We start from the raw sequence: 25,054 nt of genomic DNA, 5'->3' as shown, positions 1-25,054 counted from the left end.
ATGATACTAAACTTGTAGTTGTTTCTTTCAGTTCTTTTACCAGTCTATTGTTTGTTTCGTCCAAGCTCTCGTGTGATGATGTTGTTTCCTTTGTTAGTCGTTCTGTCAATCTTTTGCTATATATTGACTTGTTGTCTCTTATTGTATCAGGATCTATACGGTATTGCGTGCTGTTGAATTTTTTTGCTCTTTCCAATTTTGTGTTTAATACGATCCTGCACCGGACTAATCTGTGGTCGCTGCCCGTATTAAAGGAATTAAGAACGTCAACTTCTTGGACGATATGTTTATTTGGTGTTAGCACGTAGTCTATTTCGTTTTTTGTAATTCCATCCGGGCTGGCCCAGGTCCATTTTTTGTGAGGTCTTTTTTTGGAAAATGTATTCATTATGTATAGTTGTTCTTTTTCCAGGAAATTTGCAAGCATCGTCCCTCTTTCATTTCGTTTCCCCAGTCCAAATTGTCCAACATACTGTGAGCTATTACACTGCTCTCCTATTCTTGCGTTGAAGTCTCCTATTATCAGCGTGTATCTTGTCTTATTTTCTGTTAGGCTCTGTGTGATTTCATCATACAGCACCTCGATCTCCTCGTCCTCATGACTACTTGTTGGGGCATAGATTTGAACGACTTTAATTGTTATATTGGAGTTAATCTTAAGTGTTATGTATATTACTCTATCTGATATGGCTTTGAGTATTTGAAGATTTGGGGAGATTCGTTTGTTGACAAGAAAACCCACACCACCCAAACTATTATCTTCTCTTCCTTTGTAGAATAGGATATGTCCTGATCTTAGTCTAATGGATTCTTCACCTCTTCTCCTTGTTTCTGATATTCCCAGAATATCCCAGTTTATTCTGTCCAGTTCGTACTGTAGTTCCGTTAACCTTTCCTCATTTCCAATTGACCTAGCGTTATAAGTTGCAATGTGAAGTTGGCAGCCTTGTTTTACCCAGGGATTTTTAGCACCCCCTGCTCTACGACTGGTCTGACCGCTACCTTGGCCAGGGTCGTTCGAGCCGCTGGGCACTGGGGGCCATTGTTTTTGGTATGTCTTCATATGAGAGGGGTTTAGCCATAAAACACCACGTTGGCCAGACGTCTTGGTGAGTGTAGGTTCAGCCGCCCCTAACCTGGGGAACCGTCGCTGTTTGCAGCCGCCCACTCTGGGTCAGACGCTGCAGATTTTTCCTGTTGGTCCACGGGGCGTATTTGATTTCCGCCCTACCACCCATATCTGGGAAGCATTCCCCTATCCGCCACCCGGGGACGCGCTCTCTAGGAGTTACAGGCTCTCCCGAGAGCCTGATACAGATGGCAAGCAAGAACAGCACGCAAAATCGAATTCTAAAGACTGAAACATCATATTGGTGGAATGAAAACATTGTTGAAAAACGGTCACTATGCAACAGATTAAGAAGGGTACAACAACGTGCGGCGAGAAGAAACAACCCAAATCGAGACGATATTGAAGCAATGAAAGAGGCGTACAAGACCAATAGAAGGGAACTCTGCTGCCTAATTAAGGAATCAAAGAAGAAATACTGGAACGACATATGCAAAGAACTCGATAATAATATATGGGGAGATGCGTATAATCTAGTAGCAAAAAAGCTTAATACTCTAAAACCCTATGAGCTTGACATCGAAAAGAAATCCGAAATCGTGGCAGTACTGTTTCCACCCGGAAATGATAAGTGGAGATACCCTGAAAAGGAAGCTCCAGCCCCACCCTTCACAGCAGAAGAGCTAAGGAAGGTAGCCCAAAGTATCAAATGTGGAAAATCACCTGGAATTGACCAAATTCCCCCTAAGGCTATCAAAATAGTAGCAGATTGTGCCCCAGATTGGTTATTAGGCATGATGAACAAACTACTTCAAAAACAGGAATTTCCAAATGAATGGAAAGTTGCAAAGATGGTTTTAATACTAAAACCAGGAAAGCCAGCTGAGTTACCTAGTTCCTACAGACCACTCTGTCTGTTAAATTCTTTGAGCAAGTTACTAGAAGCGTTCATACGGGGAAGACTACAAGATGAGCTTGAAGACAGAGGAGGGTTGCACATGTATCAGTATGGCTTTCAAAAAGGGAAATCCGCGATCCAGGCTGTAGAAGCTGCACTGAATACTGTAACGGAGTTCAAAAGTAGATTCTGCACCCTTGTCACAATTGACGTTAAGAATGCTTTCAACACTGCATGTCACAGCCTGATTATCAAAGAGCTACAAAAAAGGAATATATCGACATATCTAATAAACCTTGTCTCTAACTATTTAAGAAACAGAAAGCTGCAATTAGAAAAGAATAGGGAGGTGGATATTACGTCAGGTGTTCCCCAGGGTTCCGTCCTAGGCCCACTGCTATGGAATGTACTATATGACGGCGTGCTGAGCTTAGAACTAACTCGTAATGCTGTAACAATAGGATTTGCTGACGATCTGGCGCTGATAGTCGGAGCAGAAAGCCAACAGACATTGGTTACTAACACCAACATGTGCCTGGAAAAAATAAATACCTGGATGAGAGACAACAAGCTTGCTCTTGCCCCCCACAAAACTGAGGCAATCCTACTAAAGGGTAAACAAAAGAGGGAGAAAATAAGCTTCAGCGTAGACGGAGTCAATATAAAGCCAGCAAAGAACCTGAGATACCTAGGTATAACCATTGACGAAAGTAGAAATTTTGGCAAACATGTAGAAACAGTAACAAAGAAAGCTACAGAAAGGGTGTCCAAACTTGCTCGGATTATGCCAAACGTAGGAGGTCCTAGGCAAAGCAAAAGAGCAGTGTTGTGTAGTGCTATGCAAAATATTGTCCTATATGGAGCCCCAATATGGCAAAAAGCGCTTATGAGAAAAAAGCACTTTACTACGGTCAATAGAGCACAAAGAGACATGCTGTTGCGAGTAGCCTCCGCCTTCCGAACTGTGTCTGGGGTAGCACTCCAAGTAATTACGGCTACGGTGCCCATTGATCTCTTAGCCCAGGAAAGAACATGCAAGTACAAATCGCTACAGAATAGCAACGAAGCTAGAGAAAGTTCCCTCACAACATGGCAAACTAGATGGGAAGGTGAGACAGTAAAGGCCCAATGGACCAAAAGGTTAATACCAGACATCAAGCCGTGGGTTAAGTGCGAGCACCGCCAGGTAGACTACTACCTGACACAGGTCCTAACAGGACATGGCGTCTTTCGATGCTATGCTAAACGGTTCAGAAAAGACACCACGGATAGATGTATATACTGTGCCGCCGTAGACACCGCCGAACATACCATCTTCGTATGCTACAAGTGGAGAGAGGTCAGAGACAGGACTTACAGACAGCTGGAATGCGAGCTCACTCCAGACAACATTGTAGAGAAGATGCTTGACAGCACAGAGAACTGGAAATTGGTGCAGAACTTGGCTAAGAGTATTCTCAGCAACAAGGAAAAAGATGAAAGGCAAAGACAGCAGAGAGAAAGGAACCCGAACTCCTAATCCCGAGAGGGGAAGGGAGACGTAGGGTAAAAGGAAACCACTGATAGCTCGTCACTCATGAAGTATGTTCCAGGAACGATGCCATAAGTGACAAAAGGGGCCGTAGACGACTAGAAGGACACTCCAACCGTCCGAGCCTCTCTGCAAAGCAGGACTCCGCAGAGGTGGTGAATGTTTCCCAGCAAATTGCTGAGGAAGTGTGACAAGTCGTTATAAAAAAAAAAAAAAAAAAAATAATAATAATAATAATAATAATAATAATAATAATAATAATCTTTATAAACAACACAACACAAGGTCCTTTCCTGAATAAATTCTTTGTTTTCAAAAAAGGTGGTTGAGAGGGATATAAGGGCGGATGAATTTTTATTTTAATCTAAATCGGAATCTGATTCCGACGAGGACGAATCAGCTCTTAAATTTATTATTAGAGGTTCCACTTGTTTTTCCATTAATTTATCAATGTCCCACATTTTATTTCGAAAAAAGCGGACATGTTGGATTGCCTTACTCCAATTGGTTTGTGTAACATTATTTAAAGCTTTAGTAAATAAAGTTTGGACATCACTAATTTTAAATGTTGTGTTTTTCCTTGCTACCTCACCCTTGATTTGTGCCCATATGAGTTCAATTGGGTTGAATTCACAATGGTAAGGTGGCAATCGTAAAACAATTTTATTTTTCTCTTTGGCCATCTCATCAACGACATATCTTTGGACTAATGGCCGATTCTCTTTAACCAATGCCAATAGTTCTGCCCGCACCATATTGTTTTCAAAATTAATATTTCGTTCCCTTAACCACTGATGTATGTCCGAACGAAATATTTCATTATTCAATTGGTAGTTTAATTTTAAGTTTGAACATACCAGAAATTAAGCGAGTGGAGTAAAGTTTTCAGGGTTGTTTTCTTTAATTTCGGCAAATCTTCATGCTGTTCAATAGCCATCATTATTTTTTGGACAGTTGGCAATTCGTTCATTAAGAAAAAGGAATGTACGATTCTTCTAATCGCCGCCTTCTGTTCGTCATTTATATTATCCAATATGGGCTTGGGTCTAGAATATTCTTTAGGTTCCGTCAAAATGTTTTCCTTGTGTTCTTTAAGGACTCTATATACTGATGCATTACTTGAACCTAAAATAATGACGTAATATTAAGCCATGTGCTTAATTATGATTAATATGATTATTAAGTAATTATGAGTGGTCCCACAACTAATTTAAGAAAAATTGGAAAAGAAATTTACTAAATAACGATATCAGATACATAGAGTCACACTTTTACCTACCACATATATCTCAGTAACTTTATCACTTGAAAAATATGACTGAAATAATACTTCAAAAAAATCACTCGAGTTTAACACAACCTTACAGAACTACCACTAATTCCAAGTAAAATGCATTCAGGTATACGAAGGGATACGAGTGCCAGCTATGAATAACTCACAATCCCCTCTCCAAAAAATTGTTCTCAAGGCGATATAAGGATAGAAAAGCTAAGTGGTTGCTTGGACCGTATGGTGCCGCTAGGCGCTAATGGGTTAATAATTAATACTTACTTAATATTTATCGAGTAATATCTAAGTACTACTACCATCGAAATTTGGTTAAAATTTATACTCAATTATGAGTAATTCAATGAATTACATGGCTGTATTATTGGAGACTTAAGATACTAAAGAGACTTAATAGTCTTAATATCTTTCTAATTTATTTCTTTCCTTTGCACCAATGCACCACAAATGTAAATATTACCATTTTTCCAAGTAAGATATTGTCCTTTCCAAGAAAGCATTTGCCTGTCTCTTGAACTGTACAATTTTATCTCTATTCTCAGATTTTAGCATTATATGCTCCATGGCTCCATAAAATTCTTGATAGAGTTTAGTTTGTAGACTTCTTCGTAAAAAGATCATTGTTTCATGAAGTTCTAGTATTAAAGCTTTATCTGATTGTAATTTTTGAATGGTGGTTTGCAATGTGGAACCAAAATTTACTAAGAATCCTAAAATGCAATGGTTTTTTAAGTTAATTAAAGTAGCATTGTTTACCCAAATATGCCTCGGCAAATTCATCTTGAAAAAAAATTTTGTAAAATGGCTGGTAGGGACTCCATTGAAAAAATCAAGATTTTACTGGTTGAAACATCTTTAAAAGCCTTTCTGCTGCTTTCTGCCATCTGGTTGGCACAGTTTTAACAATTCGCTTCACTCAGTTTTTTTCGTGCTGCTTGAAAATTCATTGTAGCATTTAATCACAATCAGTTCAATATTGTATCTAAAATGAATTTTAATTAGACTTTAGATTTTCTTTAAACTTAAAAAAATTCAAAATTGAATATAAATTAACGAATGGTACCATACCTTAAGGCTTTCTGGCCGTTTTTACCAGAATTGTGGACTATATGGCATACACAACTAATGGGTATTAATGCTGTCGTTCAATTTCTTAATTTCTATAAAAACACTTTGGTTTTTGCCAAAATTCACTAACGCATTATCAGCACAATAGGCAGTTACGCCTGCAATTGTTTCTCTAAATTTGTAACTATGCCGTAAGAAATATCCTTAGATTTTTCTGATGGGGACGAGTAGGAACTATTTTCATCTTCAGCAAAGCGTTCATTTTTGGAGGGGATTCTGCTTCATTTGTCTAAAAAAATTCCATATGATATAAAGCACAATAATTTTATCGTAGATTTCGTAGACTGCTACAAGATAGACAGGATAGAAGCCTTATTAGTTATTACATTATTTGCAGTTGAAAATTTAGTTACGTTTAAAATAATTAGAACCTTACCAATTAATTCTTAGCAATGTGATTATTTTTGTCATTTTCCGTGTCCACACACAGCACGGGTGATGGCGGCTTTTCATCTGTAGTTTCACTTAAACAATCCACTATATCTTCATAAACTCCATAATTTTTTTCTAACCAATCTATTTCGTCAGAGGAAACGGAAGAATCCGATTATGTGGCCATTTTATTATTATTTATATAGCTGGACGCCAAAATAAACTCAGACTATCTGATAATGTATAATAAAATAAATAATCTTGGGCTTTTACGACGGAAACAGAGATCCAGCCGATTAACCCGATTAATCAGCTATTGCCTTTTATCTCTTTTTATTAAGGTGGAATAAAAAGAGATGAAACACAACCAGACATCTTGTCAGACTGAAAGGCGAAGAAAGTATTCGATCCGAACAAACAACGATCATTCGTTTAACCTACGATGCTTAAAAAAAGCCCGGAATACTAAAAAGCGTTACCAATAATGCTAAACAAAAAAACTTTATCTGAGTACGTGTAAAAGCGGGACAATTTACTTAAAAAGCGGGAATTTGAATTAATTAATAAAATGCGGGACCGATCAACAAAAGCGGGACTGTCCCCCCTAAGGCGGGACGTCTGGTAACTCTGGTATTATCTAAAATATTCAATTGATTTTGCTTGATGTACTTCTCTATAAAAACTTTCTTGTTATTTCTAGTTTTTTCCATCTGAATCCCATTTTTTGACCATGTTCTGTATCTCTGTGTATGGATAAATAATTCTTTAAATTTAAACCGTTCATTAACAATGCGTTTCATAGAAGCTACTTTCTCCTGCAAAATGCCCAGAGTAATAAGTAAATATAGAAATTAAAAAAAAAACTCCCATTATCTTTTTTATTCAAATTTATAAACTCACACTCAAATTTTAAGCCAATCAATAAAATAATTGAAATAATAATTAAATATCTGCTAGCGTCACTCGACTATAATTTAAACATTTTATCGAAAAGTAATACATATATGTTCACTGCTGTGTGAACTAAACCCATTGGTAAAAAATGAAATAAAAACCAACCATATATATCATATCTCACGTAACAACCTGACCCTATTGTCTTCCCAATAAAAATGTCGTTCAAAGTGAGGTTATGACATTGAGCGTGTCACCTCGTTTTACGTTTCATATCTATTGCTGTGACACATAAATAAGCTACGCATACACGGATAAATCGTTCAAATGATCCACGTCTAACAACAGGGTAAAGACGATAGTCGTTGGCACTATTGTTCCTGTCTAATTTCATTATTCCGTAGCTATATTATAAATTGCTTATGTGAATAAGCAGTTAATGGGTTAGATATCCCACAGTTCAGATTTTATGTTGACAATATCATATATATCTCTATATCTATTATGTATTGAAAATTCAAGTAATAAAAAGAAATGTCTAGATTTCATAATCGTTGGCACTACGTTTACATTCGTCGTCACTCTGCCTTCATAGTAATTGGCACCTCTCGAAATTAGGTAGATACTCACCTAGTATTTTAGAATTAACTATACCTTGTTTTTAAACTAGGAGGAGTAATTTGAAAAACCTGAATCACACCATTAAAAGTTACTAGATTTAGTGAACAGCCCTGATTAAGAGTCTGTTCTGATATTGTCGTGTTCAAAATCTGAATATTAACTTCAAAACGGCTTTTCATTGGCCCAGGTGACAATCATGGAACTGAAATAAGTGAAAAGTCAAAAGGTTATGTTTTTATTTATAAATAATAAATGTGATAACCTGCTAAATAATTATGTGAATAAGTGGTAATTACCGTTTATTTATAATATGAGAGATTGATAATAACATAGCATCAATAGTGATGGCGAAGTAGAAAATAAGTGGAAGAAATTTCCGGGGGTATAAAAAATGCGAGTTACATGATGTGGATTTGAATGAACAAGTTATTAAAACGTTTAAATTCGCAGCCCAATGATGAAACAAAGGTAGATTTCTTCAATGTTTAAACTACTAGCAACTTTGCAGATATTTCCATTCTAATCCTCATGATAATCTCCAGTTTTTTTACTTTCGAAAACGAGTAATGCGTCATTAACAAATCCTTGTTCACATCCAGCATGAAGAATTATGAGACGTTTACCTTTTCCTGATGGGCTTTTAAGACCTGTAGATAATCCTTCGTTAATAGCTTGGGTTTTATTTTTGATATTTGTATCTATCCAAACTTTTGCTTTTGTGTGACCTTCATTTAGCCAGGTTTCATCTAAGAATAAATTGGTCTACCTTCTGACCTGTAACGTTTGATAGATGTTAAGTATTGTCGTCTCCACCTTACAATATCATCACGTTCTATTAAAACACTTTTATGGCTCCTTTTCAAATATCTAAAAATTTATACATACTACATGAATATTTAATACACACTAAATAAATAAAAGATAAGGGATACCCACACACTACCTACTTTTATTTCTATATTTGATAAACATAGGTATATTTAAATATAATGGCCTGCAGATTGTATAAGGGAAAGTTCATTAAAATTTCCTATACTTATGCTAGATTATTTGTTAACATCTTAATAGGCTTGTCTTTATTTGAAACTTATTTTTAGTTTTATTAATTTTATCTACATTAATGTATGAATATGATACACTTTTTAATTGGAGATATTAGTACCTATATGACAAATAATTATTTTTTGACTAAATAGATTATTTAGGTTGGTTAAAAAAATCATAAGCTACAACAAACAAATGGGTAATGATAAAATAATGATGTCCTTTATATAAAACATGACAAAATTACTTACTTGAAATTGATTTCTGTCATAAGTTTGTATAATGATGAACGAGAGATATTTTGTAAATCCGTATTTTTCTCAATTTCATTTAAAATTTTTGTCAATGTGGGGATCTCGTTTTAAAAGAAGAAACTATGTATGATTCGTTGAATGATATTTTTACTAGTTTCATCAAATATTTTAACAAGACCTGGACGACCTCCAGAATGTTTTGGACTAACAACTGTTCCCGTACTTCGATATTCTTTTATCGTACGATATACAAAGCAATCCACAATAACCAGAAATGACGAATGAACAAAGTTTACTGTAAACAAGTACAAAATATTTTTAGGTTAGGTATCATAATACTGGGAGACCTAAATGCTAGAACTGGCAAAGAAACGAAGCATGAGATAATAGGGCCCTACGGTGAAAATACCAGGAATGATAATGGCTCCAGGTTGATAGATGTCTGTCAACATAACTTACTAAGAATAATGAATGGGTATTTTAAACATAAGGAAATACACACATATACATGGACGCAAATAACTAGAAATCTAAGATCAATAATCGACTATCTTATAATGAAACAAAAAACGAAGATAAAAGTGCACAATGTCAGAGTATATCGATCCGCAGAATGTGGAAGTGACCATCATCTGATAAAAGCTAAGTTAATAATGCCAATAATCAAAGACAACAAACAAAAGAATCAACTGCAAAACAGTAAAGATTTAACAGATATAGATATACCAAACTATAATATAGAAAGCCTTATGAACGAGAGCACAAAATTATTATACCAACAAAGACTGGACCAAAACCTCCCACAGGAGTACGAACAAGAACCAACAGACAATCTTACCAAAGTAGTAATTGACAGCATACACAAAGCAGCCAAAGAAGCCTTAGGATATAAAGAAATGAGAAAGAGAACACGAAATTATTGGTGGACTGAACAACTGCAAAATTTAAAAGAACAAAAACAACGATTGTATCATACCTGGCTAAGCACTAAAAAAGCAGAACATAGGGAACAATATAGTGAAGCTGTATCAAAATTTAAAACCGCTGCGATAGAGGCCAAAAACCTCAGCTGGGAAAATAAATGCAAGGAATTGGATACCTATTTAGGAGGACGCCAATCCAGGGAATCGTGGAGATTTATAGATAATGTTAGATCTGGCAGAAAAGAAAATATCCCAATAGGCACCATATCACCAAATAAATGGCAAGACTATTACCGCTCATTACTCAGAGAACAGAGATCTGAATATAGTAACATGCCGGCTGAAGACATACGGATTACAGGTGAACCAATAAAAATCAACGTAGAAAAAACAAAGAAAGCTATAACACTACTTAAAAAAGGGCGCGCTCCTGGTCCAGAGGGAATACCTGCAGAATTAATAAAAGCAGGAACAAATAGGCCACCGCAAACGTGGAAAGAAGGATGGATCACGTCCATATACAAGAAAGGAAATAAGGAAGACTGCAATAATTATAGGGGCATTACAGTGACTAGTACGCTCAGTAGGTTATACGGAAAAATAATAAAGGAGATCATTTGTGAAGAATATCACCCATACGAATCCGAGGAACAAAACGGCTTCAGAGCAGGTCGATCGACGATAGATAGTATTTTCTGTCTATCACAAATAATCGAAAAGAGAACCGTAAGATCACAAGAAGTGCACCTACTATTGGTAGACTTGAAGAAAGCGTATGACACAGTACCTGTCTCAAAATTATGGGAGGTTCTGGAAAGAACGAGCATAAATACCACTCTAATAAAGGCTATAAAAGAACTATACAGAGACACAACAGCAAAAATAAAAATAGGTAACAAGGTGACAGACGGCTTCAAAACAACCAAAGGCTTGCGACAAGGGTGTTGTTTATCCCCAACTCTGTTCAACATATACATAGATGAAGCCCTAAGAGTTTGGAAGAAAAAATGTAAAGGAATGGGACTAACTATTGGGGAGAGCACCTTGTATACACTGCACTATGCCGATGACCAGGTAGTGGTAGCACAGGAAAAAGAAGATCTGGAGTACATGTCTAGAAAACTTATAGAAGAATACCAAAAATGGGGTCTACAGGTTAGCACGGAGAAGACACAATACATATGTATAGGATCAGAAGATTCACCTGGGGATTTAGATCTAGAGGGAAAAATAATTAAAAACTGTAAGGAATGCATATACCTAGGTGTAAAACTAACAACAACAGGACGAAACGAGGAAACAATTAGGGACAGAATAACCAAAGGAAGAAAAGTAATAAGATCCCTGAACTCAGTGCTGTGGCAAAAGAATATTAGACCAGAAACAAAAAAGAGAATATACAACGCCATTTTACAACCAATAATTACATATAGCTCCGAGGTTTGGCAACTTACAGAAAAGCAAAAAAATAACTTAAATGCAGTGGAAATGGATTTCTGGAGGAGAGCAGCAAGAATATCTAGAACGAAACATATAAGAAACGAGGAAATAAGAAGACAATTGAAAGTAGAAAGAACTTTAGTAGAAGATATAGAAAAGAAACAGTTGATTTGGTACGGACACGTTAAGAGAATGGGAAGAGAACGACTACCAAGAATAATATTAGAATGGACCCCCACAGAAAAAAGAAAGAGGGGAAGACCACCTAGAACATGGCTACAAGGAATCACTAGAGCAATGTCCGAAAGGAACCTAGCAGTCGACGACTGGCAAGATAGACAGGCCTGGAGATTAGGAACCCAAAGGCGTATAACGCTATAAAAGGGGATATATATATATATAAGTACAAATTTTGAGCTTCAATTACCTTCAGTTTTAGTTTCGCTTTACTATCATACAGATGTTTATTTGAAAAATGCCAAAACGAAAGTTACAATCGTTATCATTACGTGAAAAACTGAAGTTAATATCCGTTTATGAAAGTGGGAAGACACGCGAAGAAGTTTGTGCCGAATTTAATGTGCCAAAATCTACTCTTTGTAGAATAGTTCAGAGTAAACATAAAATTGAATCACAATGTTCTGAAGGACAAGGAAAACTAAAACGTGTACGTTTATGAGAATATCCTGAACTTGAACAGTGTTTGCTAATATGGGTCAAGCAACTTCGTAACAAAAACGTTCCGGTAAGTGGACCGATGATTAAAGAAAAGGCACAAGATTTCGCGCGAAGGCTCGATATTTATAATTTTTGTAGCAGCAATGGTTGGATGGAAGGGTTTAAGAAAAGAAACGGTATAGTTTTCAAAGCAATTTGTGGAGAAAGTAACGCTGTTGATGTTAACAAATGTAGCCAATGGATTGAAGACCTACCACTTCTATTACGCAATTATTCTGCTGATGATATTTTGAACGCAGACGAAACGGGTTTATTTTACAAGTGTCTAACCGATAAAACTTTTACCTTAAAAGGTGAGTCTTGTCATGGCGGAAAACTCAGTAAAGAGCGCATTACAATACTTCTAGTTGCTAACATGTCAGGAACTGAAAAGTTGCCTATCCTATTATTCGGAAAATCCAAATCTCCGCGATGTTTCAAAGGTGTTAAAACTCATTTACACACATAACACGTTCTTTTATTTTATTTAATAATTTAACCTGTATAACTGAAAGAACCTGTACTCTCACCTCTATTAATGGAACCCTAAGTAAATGAGACAGATATTTATTTATACCTGTATATCTGAGACACTGGGTAAGTGGAATACCTCTATAAGTGAAACGACAGTGCAGGCCCCTTGATGTCTCACTTAACCAAGTTTCACTGTATATAATTATGGAATAAACGGTTGATTGGATTGCATAGTGACAAATTGAGAAGTGTCAAATACGCATTAAGAAAACGAATGACAATATTAATACTGACAATTCCAGATCAGATAATACTTCGAATGGCTAATAAAGATGATGATAGTGAACAAAAGGGGAAAAGTGATGATTATTTCATAAAATACGTGAGAACAATTTGTGTGCTGCATTTACTACTACTACCACGCACACTCACTATTACACTGTATGACGCCTGTTTCGATGTTCTCTAGTTTCTATGTGTTTTGTACAAAACAAAAGATATTACCGCGTATAATTTGATTTCAAATGGTTAGTTAATTGAATTAGTAACTCACTAAAGGCATTGAAAAAAATATGGAATTTGATCCATTTGGTCGAAAGATACAAAAAACTACAGGAAGAGGTGATTCAACTGTTTTTGGTATTTGTAATAACTGCAAATCATCAATGGATTATTTCTTGTAGGAAATACTAGCTATAATAATTCAGACTGATTTAGAACAATTTTCAAATTCAGTGGTAAGTTCAGTAATTACTCATTTTGTACTGGATATTGTGAACAATTTAAAATTTTTGTATCTCTTAGATAAACCCCAACAAATTGGTATTGTGTGTTACATAACCCTAAAGTGATGAAAACGTTATTTTGGAGTAGGTAACCTCAAATATTTGAGAATCCCAAAGTGGGGGGGTTATTGTCTTCCCCGATTTGAACTATACGACGATGTATTTATAAGTTGGTAGCCTAGACCAGTTCCATGCATAAACAAAATATTGCGTTACCATAGCATACCGAACAATAACTTATTAAAAGTGTCAGTGTTAAGTTTTACGTCAAAAACGTAAACCAGAGTTACGCAATAAATTGAAAGAAAAAATATGTCCACCGAAAATGTGAAAATCGAAAAATTGGAGTATCGAGCCATCATCAAGTACCTGTATTTAGAAGCGTTAAGAGGTGAGCAGATTTACGAGGTAAATTTTCCATTGAAGATGATGACCGATCGGGAAGGCCAGCCCTGTGTCAGTCCTCGAAAATATCGATACAGTTTATGACAACAAAGCAACAATGGATGGAATGGCGACACTCTGGTTTTCCCAGACCTAAGGAGTTTCGTGTTCAAAATTGTGCTAGAAAAGTTCTTACTCCAGTTTTTTGGGATTGCCATGGAGTAATCATGATTGATTTTTTTAATAAGGGTAGAACAATAACTGGAGATTACTATCCGACATTACTGATCACTCAACTGAAAAAAAGTTCAATAAGTCGTAAATTTTCTCCCAACGATGAGGTAATAAAAGGTGTGGAGGTCTTGTTGCGTAATAAAATATTTTGTCATTGAAATTTTGTTTGGTTTTATAGTAGGCTAAGAATTTTTCAATACATCTTCGTATCACCACAGAACTGCATAACGCAATAAATAACTAAATGATTTTCTTGGTTGTCTAGGGTTCTTTTCTGCTTAAAACGCCGATTAGAAAGAAAACACTGTTATTACAGAATTTGCGCCTCGCCGTAGGATGGAGTAGAGCAATAATCTCGATCCTACATTGGGCCATTCTGCTCAGAATCCGCCTCGGAATCGTCTCTTTCATAGCTGACCCATGGATTTATATATTCAGCGCATGTTGTCGTTCGATTGGGTCCCTCGTGATCTCCGATTTTAACAACGTCATATCTATCATTTTCTTTAACCTTAACAATTTCGTGTGGATCTAAAAATTTTCTCTTTAATTTTGGATCAGATGTATATACTTCAAAGGGTGTGGTAGTTATGCTTCGCTGATAGGTCGAATTAGAGGCAGTCTGTACTTTGTCAACGTATTTGTACCACTTTCCTGGCTCTTCAAAACTGTGATTTGTTAAGATTGGTATAAGGGTCCTATTTGCCCTTTCCGCTTGTCCATTACCTCGTGGGACTCCACAAGTTGTTGACGCATGTTTAATATTTTCTTCTCGGCAATATAATTCGAATTCTTCAGAACGGAACGCGGTTCCTCTGTCAGATATTATCATTGACGGGTTTCCAAATATTTTACGCTCACAACATATCACTTCTTTCGTCGTCGTTGATTTTGTTGATTTTAGGATGAAGCATTCCTTCTTTCTTTCGTACAGGACGAAGTGATATATTTTACGCTATTTTTCAAGACAACATGTCACTTCTTTCGTCGTGGTTGATTTTGTTGGATAAAGCCACACAAATTTGAAAAAGTCATCAACTATCACAAAAATGTGCTGATAATTTTTTTGTTCACTTCATTGGTCCTATTTGGTCGACGTAATACGTCTCTAGCGGACCTTCTAGTTTTTGTATAGGATGAAGCATTCATTCTTTCTTTCCTTCCTTTTTATTCCATAATATACAAGGTATACAGTTATTTTTAATCGTTTCTATTTTGTCTTTTAGTCTTGGTATGTAAAATTCCTTGTTTACTATTCCTTGTGTTTTTTCTTTCAAAAATTTCCTATCTCGTGGACTTTTATTATTATTTTTTAAGTCTGCATGTTCTTTGGAATGACAAGTAATTTTAATCCATTATCGTATTTATACAATATATCATGCTCTAAATAAAAATCTTCATACTCTTCGGTAGTCAAAATCATTTTTATCGCCATCTGCCTACATCGTCTATACTCAATTTCATACTGAAATTCTTCTAGCATCAGGGCCCATCGTGCAACTCCTGTTGTAAGGTCCCTTTTCTCCATGGTTTTTATGAATGCATTACAGTCTGTAACTATTTTAAATTTCGTTCCTAGCAAGTAGATTCGGAATTTCTTCACACTTTTAATAATGGCGAGTATTTCGAGCTCATAGCTTGTATACTTCATCTCTGCAGGGGTCGTCTTTCTACTCATGTAGTATATCCGGTGAAGCTTCGAATCGTCACTAGATCGCTGCTAAAAGAATGCTCAATAACTATGTATATTTGCATAGGTGTGTAGTTATGATTGGGACTTGTTTGTCACTTACTATGTATCCTAAAAATTTTACCTCGGTTTTCAACAGTTGACACTTTTTCTTTTTCATTTCTAGTCCATATTCTGCAGCTGTCTTTAATACAAGTTTTAGTCTTTCTATCCCCTCTTCTTCGTTCGCACTCAAGATGATAACATGTAGTATATAACGTACATTCCTGCAGTCAACTCCCTGAAGACATGAGCGATGAATCGTTGGAAAACTGCTTGACTACTACTTCCAAATGGACATTTCATAAACTCGTACTGACCAATCGGCGTTACAAAAGAAGTATATTTTGTGCTCTTGCTTCAACAGGTACATGAAAAAATCCATTTTTCAAATCAAGGGTGCTGAATATCCTTGCTCTCTGTAAGCTGTCTAGGACATCTTCAATAAGGGGAAGTGGAAATCTATCGCGTATTATATTTTTGTTTAATTTTCGATAATCGCAACAAATTCTGGTTCGGCCATCTCCTCGGTTCGCCGTCATAAGAAAAACAAATGTAAAACTTTTATAACTTAGAGTTTTGCCTGCGTAATGTTGTGACCAATTCTATCTACAGAACTTAACGTTGTCATGATTAAATTAAAAGATTTATTCTATGCAAAATATATACATTTTGAACAAAAAATAGAAGAAAATAACTCTTTGTCTTTCGTTTATTAAAACTTAATCCTCTACCTTTCTACTCAGAAGACAAATATGCTATATAAAAAAATATGTCGTTTTTACAGCAAAAGAAAAAACAAAATTATCATCTGAACTTGGAATAATAAAAGGAATATGAACAGTGTAGTCTTCTTTAAATTAGCAGGTTTGTCGTAACACTTTATTTTACAATGTTCTGCTATTGCGTACAGCTCTAATGATCAATTTAACAACGGAAAGTATATTAGAAGAAGAGCAATCACAAATTGAATGTAAAGGAAAAGCCAGTCCTTCATCAAGTGATTTTGAGGATAAATTTGCGAATGAAGAGGTAAGATGAAAATACCAATTTTAAATATAGTAATTTTTAAATTTGTCTGTAGGAAAATGTTGCATCTGGTGATCTGATAGAAAAAACCAATCGCAATCAAGCAGAATATAAGGCTACAGAAAAAAATTAAAAAGTAGCAGAATAAATAATAAATGAAATTAGTGATTCTAGAACTACTGAGAATATTGATAATACTCCATCTATTAGTATAACAATCAATAATATGAGTAGTTCAATTGATTCTCCGCTAAATTGGACATTGATCGCTGATTCCTCACAATTGTAACCAGATTTTGTGAAATTAGGATAAAACAATTGGATTATTTATGGAAACTCTAGTTCGAAATACACTTTGATTAGATAATGTTCGCCAAAAGATCCGGGATTAGAATGTTCTATGACTCTGTTCAATAACCGTCGATCAGATCCGGGTATTTAAATTTCCATAGATAGTGAATATTCATATCATTATATTTGTAATTTGGATTGTAAATAAAGTGAATTCGACTTATATTTTGGATTGATTGATGTCTTATACCTAGTTATTTTCAAACTAAAACTATTTAGATAATGTTTCTGTTTGCCATTGAATACGAGAATTATTCAGAAAATGGGAAAGTTATGAAATTAAGAAAAGTTACTTCACACACTGACGCTAAATATCCATAGGCTTCTTCAAGATTTTTGCCAACAAAAACCGTTTCGCAGATTGTACCTCAATTAAGCTTATTCCAATTATTAAATGATGGTTTCATGTTGTGTCCAAAACGTATCATATAGAACATGAAATTATAGATGCAACTGGGAGTTGTTTCGTCCAAGGAAATTTTATAGTAAATCTAGCTTCAGAATTCGCGCTGAAGTAAATCGAATCGAAAAAAGTCTAGAGTTTTTCACAATAATGGCAGATGAAAATGAGTGGAATAATTAAGAAAGTCCAAACCGGAATTTCCAAGATGTAACTTCTTGCAGTATACAGCAACTTTCCATATCTCCGATTGAATTGAGCCAGGTAAATATAGTTTTCAAAGACACTGTGTAAAACAAGGTGTATAGAAATGCTCGAAGCAGTGTTGACCTTAATGAAACAACTTCCTGCATTCCCCGCTCTTCTAGAAGCTCTTGATAGTTCAACGGAAGGTAGAGGAAGTAATGAATGTGCTTTCCTGCACTCTATTCTGTCGTAAGAGTTCTCATTCGGTGTCTTAGTTCTGTCTGAGAAACTTGGAATAACTTTACCTTCAATTCCAAGCAGAGTACATAGATATGCACATAGCTTCTTAACTCAGATACAAAGAATTCAGGAAAAACGAGTCAACAGTTGTTCATACTTTTATCCGTTACATCCACAACTTTTCTTGAAATAGGTGTTCAGTAGAAATTGAAAATCAAGTACTCGTCTGCTCCCGATTTTTCCAGGTTGGTTTTCACATTTTCCCAGTCGAAATTTGGTCAATTTACTATCACTCTTCTATTATGATGAATATTAATTTTAGAAAATACAAGAATCAAATTTTTTTAGTTTAAGTAATTCTTCGCTCACTGCTGTTTTTCTTTTCTATACTTTTTACGATACACAACAATATTCTAAAAAAATGTTGAGAATCTTTGATTTATGCATCGAAATTATGCGAAAAAAAATTGCTATTTTCAAGTTGTTTTATTGGAATTTATTGAAATTGATAGACTTGAGACATAAGAAAAATTATCGGCTTGATAGTTGAATAATAAATTAAGTCATATTTTTGAAATTTTTGTGCCAAATGGAATTGGGCATCAAATTGACGGAAAGGGGCATAAAAATGATTGAAATTTATTTAAATTTAAAAAATAGAATTTTTTCAACAAACTTTATTGAGAAAATTAACAAATTTTTACAAAAATTAGAACGGAAATTTGAATTCCGATAGAAAATTTTTTTAAAAATCACGACACCGCCACTCAAAAGTATTTTTCTGCTATTCTCCTTATACTTCGTCCTCCTTCTCTTCTTCTACTTCTTGCTTCTCCTCTTCTTCTTCGTAGTCTTCGTTTGATTGGATTGCACAGTGACAAATTGACAAGTGTAAAAGAAGCATTAAGAAAACGAATGGTAATACCAATACTGACAACTCCACATCAGATAATACTTCGAATGGCTAATCAAGATGCTAATAGAAAACAAAATGGGGAAGTGAATCGAATAATAGAGGTAAATATTTAAATACAATAAATATATGTAAAAACTGACTGACTGACAAAGTCCGCAATAATTTCCTTCTCTCTTAGGCCCATTCCATTTATGTGACACTGGCGTTTTTTTACGATTGTTCGGTATTTTTCATATAGAAATGCAAGTGCTAAATAGACGCAACGCTGCACGAATGCCGCATGGTCCAAATCAGAATTCGAAGGTAAGTCGTCGCGTAACCATGGACCTATGGAGTGTAGAGAAGGAGGAACATCTCTGGGTTAAAAAATGTGAGCTGATTTTTGATGGGAAAATAGGTGGCGCTGATTATAGAGGGTATTCGCTTGAATTTTACGCGCTGATTTGAAAATAACTGTATAGTATTAAAATAATGAAACGATTAACAAAACAGAATCTCGTTAAATTAACTTTATTATTTAGCTATTTATTTGGTTTAGATAATACATATATTCTAATATGAAAAAAAAGTAGAATCATGTAACAATAATGAAATAGTATAAAAAAAACATTGATTAAAATAAAATATTGAATTTTATTCGTAACTAATATAATAATTATAGCGATATAATTAGATCAATAAAAATAATAGAATAATAAAAAAAATATTTCGGTTCATAAAAATAAAATATTGAACTTCATTAGCAACTAATATAATAGTTATAGTCATATAAAAATATCAATTTTGAATGAATTTTGCTTTCTAAGAGATTCAAACATGACTTACCTTTGGTATTCCAAAGAGACTTGCTTGTTTTATATTTTGAGATGAACGAATACCACAATCTTTTAAAGAACCACTTATACATCCAGAAATACAACAAGTTTTCACCATGATTTTTTTACTATTTTTTTAATATTTTTAAACGTTGTTTAATTCTTTTCACCACCTACATAATATTCTGTTTTCGTTAGTTTATAGAATCTGAAGCTAGTTTCAGATATAGTAAGTGTTTAACTTCAGATCTCAATCTCATAGTACAATCAGCGCCACGTATTATCCCTACAGAATTCAGACCATATTTTAAACGTACCGTCCATAAGAGATGTTACTCCTTCTCTACACTCCATACATGGATCTATTACCATCCCGAGCCTCTCTTCGATATTGCCAAACCTTTACTTAGGAAGGAAAGTACGGTAATATTATAAATAATTTGCGCTTATGGTCAGATGCATAACCGAACGAACATCGGACATTCAGCATTTAGTATTATTCGTTGTTCAGTAGATAGTGTGATTTATTGTGTTCGGTGTTATTTTTTAGTCTGTGCCATAGTTTATTATACAGATAGCGCTGTTTTTGAACATTAGGGACAAAATCGTTTTAATAATGTCCGCAAAAAAAGTTGGAAAGCAAGGTCTTGGTTGGATATCTTGATTGAAAATGTTTTAAAGTGGACTGTATACAATGTGAGAAGCACAATAAAACGATTTGTTTCGATTATCACTTTATTGTACAAATGCTTTGTGTGCCTGAACAAAAAACGCTGTTGGCCTCGTGGCTCCTTGATGATTGATGTCTGTCTTCTTCTGCGCAAGCCCGGTTACTCTAGGTAGGCGCATGTGCCAAGTTCAGTAGCGCACTCAACATAATTTAAATATATACATTAAATGGTTAAACATACCGGCCTCCTTGAAAGGCTCGACTTTCAAACGACAAATAATATAAAAAATTATGAAATTTATATGTGTTTTCAAACAACTTAAAAGTAAAATGTCAAAATAAATGTCAATCACTAAGAAACACTTTTTAAACGTCTATGGGTAGGACGCAAATTTCTGACACCGCCCTCTTCAGGATTCCATTCTTCGCACGGAGGGTAACTACTCTAGTGATGCCATCGCTGCCTGGATGCAGCTTAACAATGCGAGCTAAAGCCCAATACAATGGCGGCGAATTCTTATCCTTCAATAAGGCGAGAGCTCCTATATTGAGAAGTTCTTTACTTGCAGTTTTCCACTTTACACGTTGCTGCAAAGTTGAGACGTATTCGGAAGACCAACGTCGCCAATAATGATGATACATTTGCTGCAGTGCATGATACGTTGATAGCCTGTTAACTGGTATTTGCTGAACGTTTGATTGAGGTATGGCCTTCAACACGTCGCCAATTAAAAAGTGACTGGGAGTTAAAGGACAAACGTCGTTGGGATCATCGGTTAATGGGATGAGAGGTCTAGAATTAAGAGTGGCCTCCACCTGAATGCATAGGGTGGCAAAATCTTCCAAAGACAAGCAGTTTAGACCTATCACTCTTTTTAGATGATATTTGGCCGATTTCACAGCCGATTCCCACAAACCACCCATATGCGGGCTGTTCGCAGGGTTAAAATGCCACCGAATTCCTTGTGTGTCACAAAATGTAGAAAATGAATTGTCTTGTTCTAATGTTTTTAGGAACGATCGCAAATCATTGTTTGCTCCAACGAAACATCCCCCATTGTCAGAATATATATCACTGCATAGACCGCGCCGTGAAACAAATCTTTTGAGGACGTTTAGAAACGAATTTGCAGTTAAATCAGTTGCTACCTCTAAATGCACAGCCTTGGTAGTCATGCAAATAAAAATACACAAATATGCCTTTATAAATTTTCTATTTCTGTGCTTAACTTCCTTGACCGAAAATGGCCCCGCGTAATCGATGCCACTGCTTAAAAACGGTCTAGCTTGTGCGAAGCGTACGCTAGGTAAGTTTCCCATTTTTTCATTGTAAGAGCGAGGCTTTACTCGAAAGCAAGTTATACATTGATGTAAAATCTTTTTGACAATTCGTTTACCCCGCAATGGCCAAAAGTTGTTTCTGAAAGAGGCCAAAGTTGCTTGAGCACCAGCGTGTAATAATAATGTATGCTCTCTTTCGATTAGAAGGCGCGTGACGTGACCATTATGAGGTATGACGTAAGGGAATTTTTTGTCAAATGAAAAGTTTGAATTGACAATTCTCCCCCCTACCCGCAATAAATGATCGCTATCTAAAAATGGGTTTAAAGTTAACAATTTTGAATGAGCGTTTAGCGGTTTATTTTTAATTAAACATTTTATTTCTTCCGCAAAATGCACTGATTGCGTTGCCCTTATAATACTTTGTTTTGCCAGTTTTAATTCGTGCACTGTGAGTTTTGTACCGTATATTCTATCATGTTTTGCACGTAATGTGTTACCTTTAAATCGTAAAATCCACGCTATGACTCTGTTTAATTTGTCGAAATTAGAATATCTCTCGAATATCGTACTATCAGCTATAATTACATTTTGTGTTAACGCGGAATTTTTTACCTCTGGTAATTCATTGAGTGGTAAAAAATTATTATTCGTGACCGGTTGATTAGGATTGCTTAGAAAGAATGGCCCGTTCCACCACATGTCGCATTCGAGCAGCTGACTGGGTAGTGATCCTCTCGAGATGATGTCAGCCGCGTTATGTTCGGATTTTACATGTTGCCAATTTTCGATTTTGGATTTTCCTTGTATGTCCGCTACGCGGTTTGCTACAAATGTTTTTAAAAGTGCGGGTTCCGTATTTAACCACGATAAAACGATGGTTGAATCAGTATAATAAAAAATGTTAGATATACGACAAGTAAAAGCCTCCATGAGCTTAGCTGTCAGATTTGTTGCTAATAAAGCTGCGTTTAGCTCCAAGCGTGGCAACGTGACAACCTTTAAAGGTGCTACTCTTGATTTAGCACAAATTAAACGTACAGAGCATTGTCCGGAGTTATCTACAGTTCGTAGGTATGAACACGCACCATACGCGATAGTAGATGCATCGTTGAAAGTGTGAATTTCAATAATATTGGCTTTGGGAACTGTTATTTGTCAAGGAATTTTAATTGTAGCCAAAATAGGTAATTCCTTTTGTAAATGAATAAACTCTGAAATTATTGGTGAAGGAGCAATTTGATCCCAATCTACTTTGTGCTGCCAAAGTTTTTGCATGATAACTTTGGCTTTAACAATTACTGGACCGACCAAGCCCAATGGATCGAATAACTGAGCAATTACGGAGAGTATTTCGCGTTTTGTGAAATTGTTATTTTCAATTTGTATTGAATCTGTGCTGAAATGTAGCGTGTCTGATTGAGAGTTCCAGACAAGCCCTAAAGTTTTTGATTGGTCATCGGTTGATAGATAATGATCTGGTAGATCTGAAATGTTATTAATATCGTTGAAAATGTTTGGTTTGTTAGTTTTCCACTTCCGAAGAGGAAAGGATCCACTTTCTAAAATGTTGGTGATGTTTTGCCTCAAAATTTGTGCATTTCCAATGGTGTCTGTACCAGTGATGAGGTCATCAACATAAAAATCGCGAGTTATTACTTGTGATGCTACTGGGTACTTTTTACTGTTTTCTAAAGCGAGTTGGTGCAAGCATCGTATAGCAATGAATGAAGCTGGAGCTGTGCCGTATGTTACGGTGTTTAATGTGTAGACTTCTAGAGGCAGGTTTGGATCCGAACGCCACATAATTCGCTGTAAATCACGTTGCTCTTCTACAATTTCCACCTGCCGGTACATCTTCTCTATGTCCGCTACCATTGCTACATTGTGTTGTCTAAAACGAATGATGATAGCAAAAAGATCTTCCTGTATTGTAGGACCCACCATTAGCGTATCATTCAACGAAATACCGTTTCCTGTTTTGGCGGATGCATCGAACACCACTCGTAGTTTAGTGGTTGCACTATCCTTCACGACACCATGATGTGGTAGGTAAAAAACTCCCTTTCCATCCACTTCCGTTGCCCACGTCGGCACCTTGGTCATGTGCCCGAGTTTTTCATATTCCCTCATGAACTCCGAATATTGTTGACGTATGACTGTATCATTGATCAGTTTACTTTCTAATTTGTGAAACCTTTTAATCGCATTCATCTTCGAATTCCCCAAATCGCCTACACCTTCGCGAACTGGCAACGTCGCACGAAATCTGCCAGTTTCGGTCCGCTGAATTGTTTTTAGGAAATGTTCTTCGCATTGTTTTTCTTCAATCGTCCGTTTGGTTTTGTTATCGTCTTGGTATTCCTCGATTTTCCAAAATTTCTCAATTGCGTTTTCAAGCGTAGTTGTGATTAAATTAAATGATATGGTATTACTACTGTTATTTTGAATTGAATAATTTTGATATATGGGTCCCGATATGACCCATCCAAATAATGTTTTCTGAAGTATCGGTTTACCGTCGCCGAGCTTAAATTGCCCATCCGCTAAAATATCCCAAAAGACACCTGCGCCTAAGAGAATATCCAGTTTGGCGGATTTATCGAATTCAGGATCCGCAAGAGTAATGTGCTTCGTTTCGGTATATTTAAATGTTGACAATCGATTTTGAAGTTTGGAATATTACCCGCTATTTGGTTTATAACTAAAAATGTAGCATTTTGTTGAAAAGAATTGTTTTCTCTTGAAATTATATCAATATTTAATTGCTCTGTGATATTAGTAGTAACCTGATTAACACCGATCACTGGTAAGTTTATTTTGGTAGTACCGATATTTAATTTTCGCGCAAGGTCAGAGGTTATTAGATTTGATTGAGAACCCGAGTCTAACAATGCACGTGCTTTGATTAAATTGCCTGATTTGTCTTTGAGGAATACAGCCGCTGTGCTAAGACCCAGCTAGCAAGGGCACGTCATAATGACGTCAACATTTGGTGATCACTGGTCGAAAATACTGAGACCACCAAAAATCGACGTGATAATAACGTCAAATAATTGACGTGTATAACACATCTTGTCACGTCATAATGACGAGACTATCTAGTGATAACTCATCTGAAAAAATCAGATATATTTCATTTGTTTTATTTTGTGACTAATGTAATTATTTTGTGAGGCTATTTTCGATAATAAACAACCATGACACAGAAAATTCCAGCATTTTTTTATTTATTAAGTCCAAAAAAATTGAGATCTTTTTATATGGTATTTAAACAAAACCTATAATATTATCTAATATCTATAAATAATTATTTTTAAGAAACTTCCTATAAAAATTTATAATTGGCGGGATCTACTAAGGTAACGCGTATGCGCTTGC

General features: G+C 35.5%; 1 pseudogene; it reads right to left on the bottom strand.

Annotated features, from left to right (window-relative positions):
* Positions 1-8,320: 8,320 nt before the first annotated feature.
* On the bottom strand, positions 8,321-9,551 carry LOC130903110 (uncharacterized; annotated as a pseudogene).
* Positions 9,552-25,054: the final 15,503 nt, after the last annotated feature.

This window comes from Diorhabda carinulata, chromosome Y, assembly GCF_026250575.1.
Source record: "Diorhabda carinulata isolate Delta chromosome Y, icDioCari1.1, whole genome shotgun sequence".
In the NCBI taxonomy this organism is placed as follows: Eukaryota; Metazoa; Arthropoda; class Insecta; order Coleoptera; family Chrysomelidae; genus Diorhabda; species Diorhabda carinulata.
This window is presented reverse-complemented; position numbering and strand designations above follow the sequence as displayed.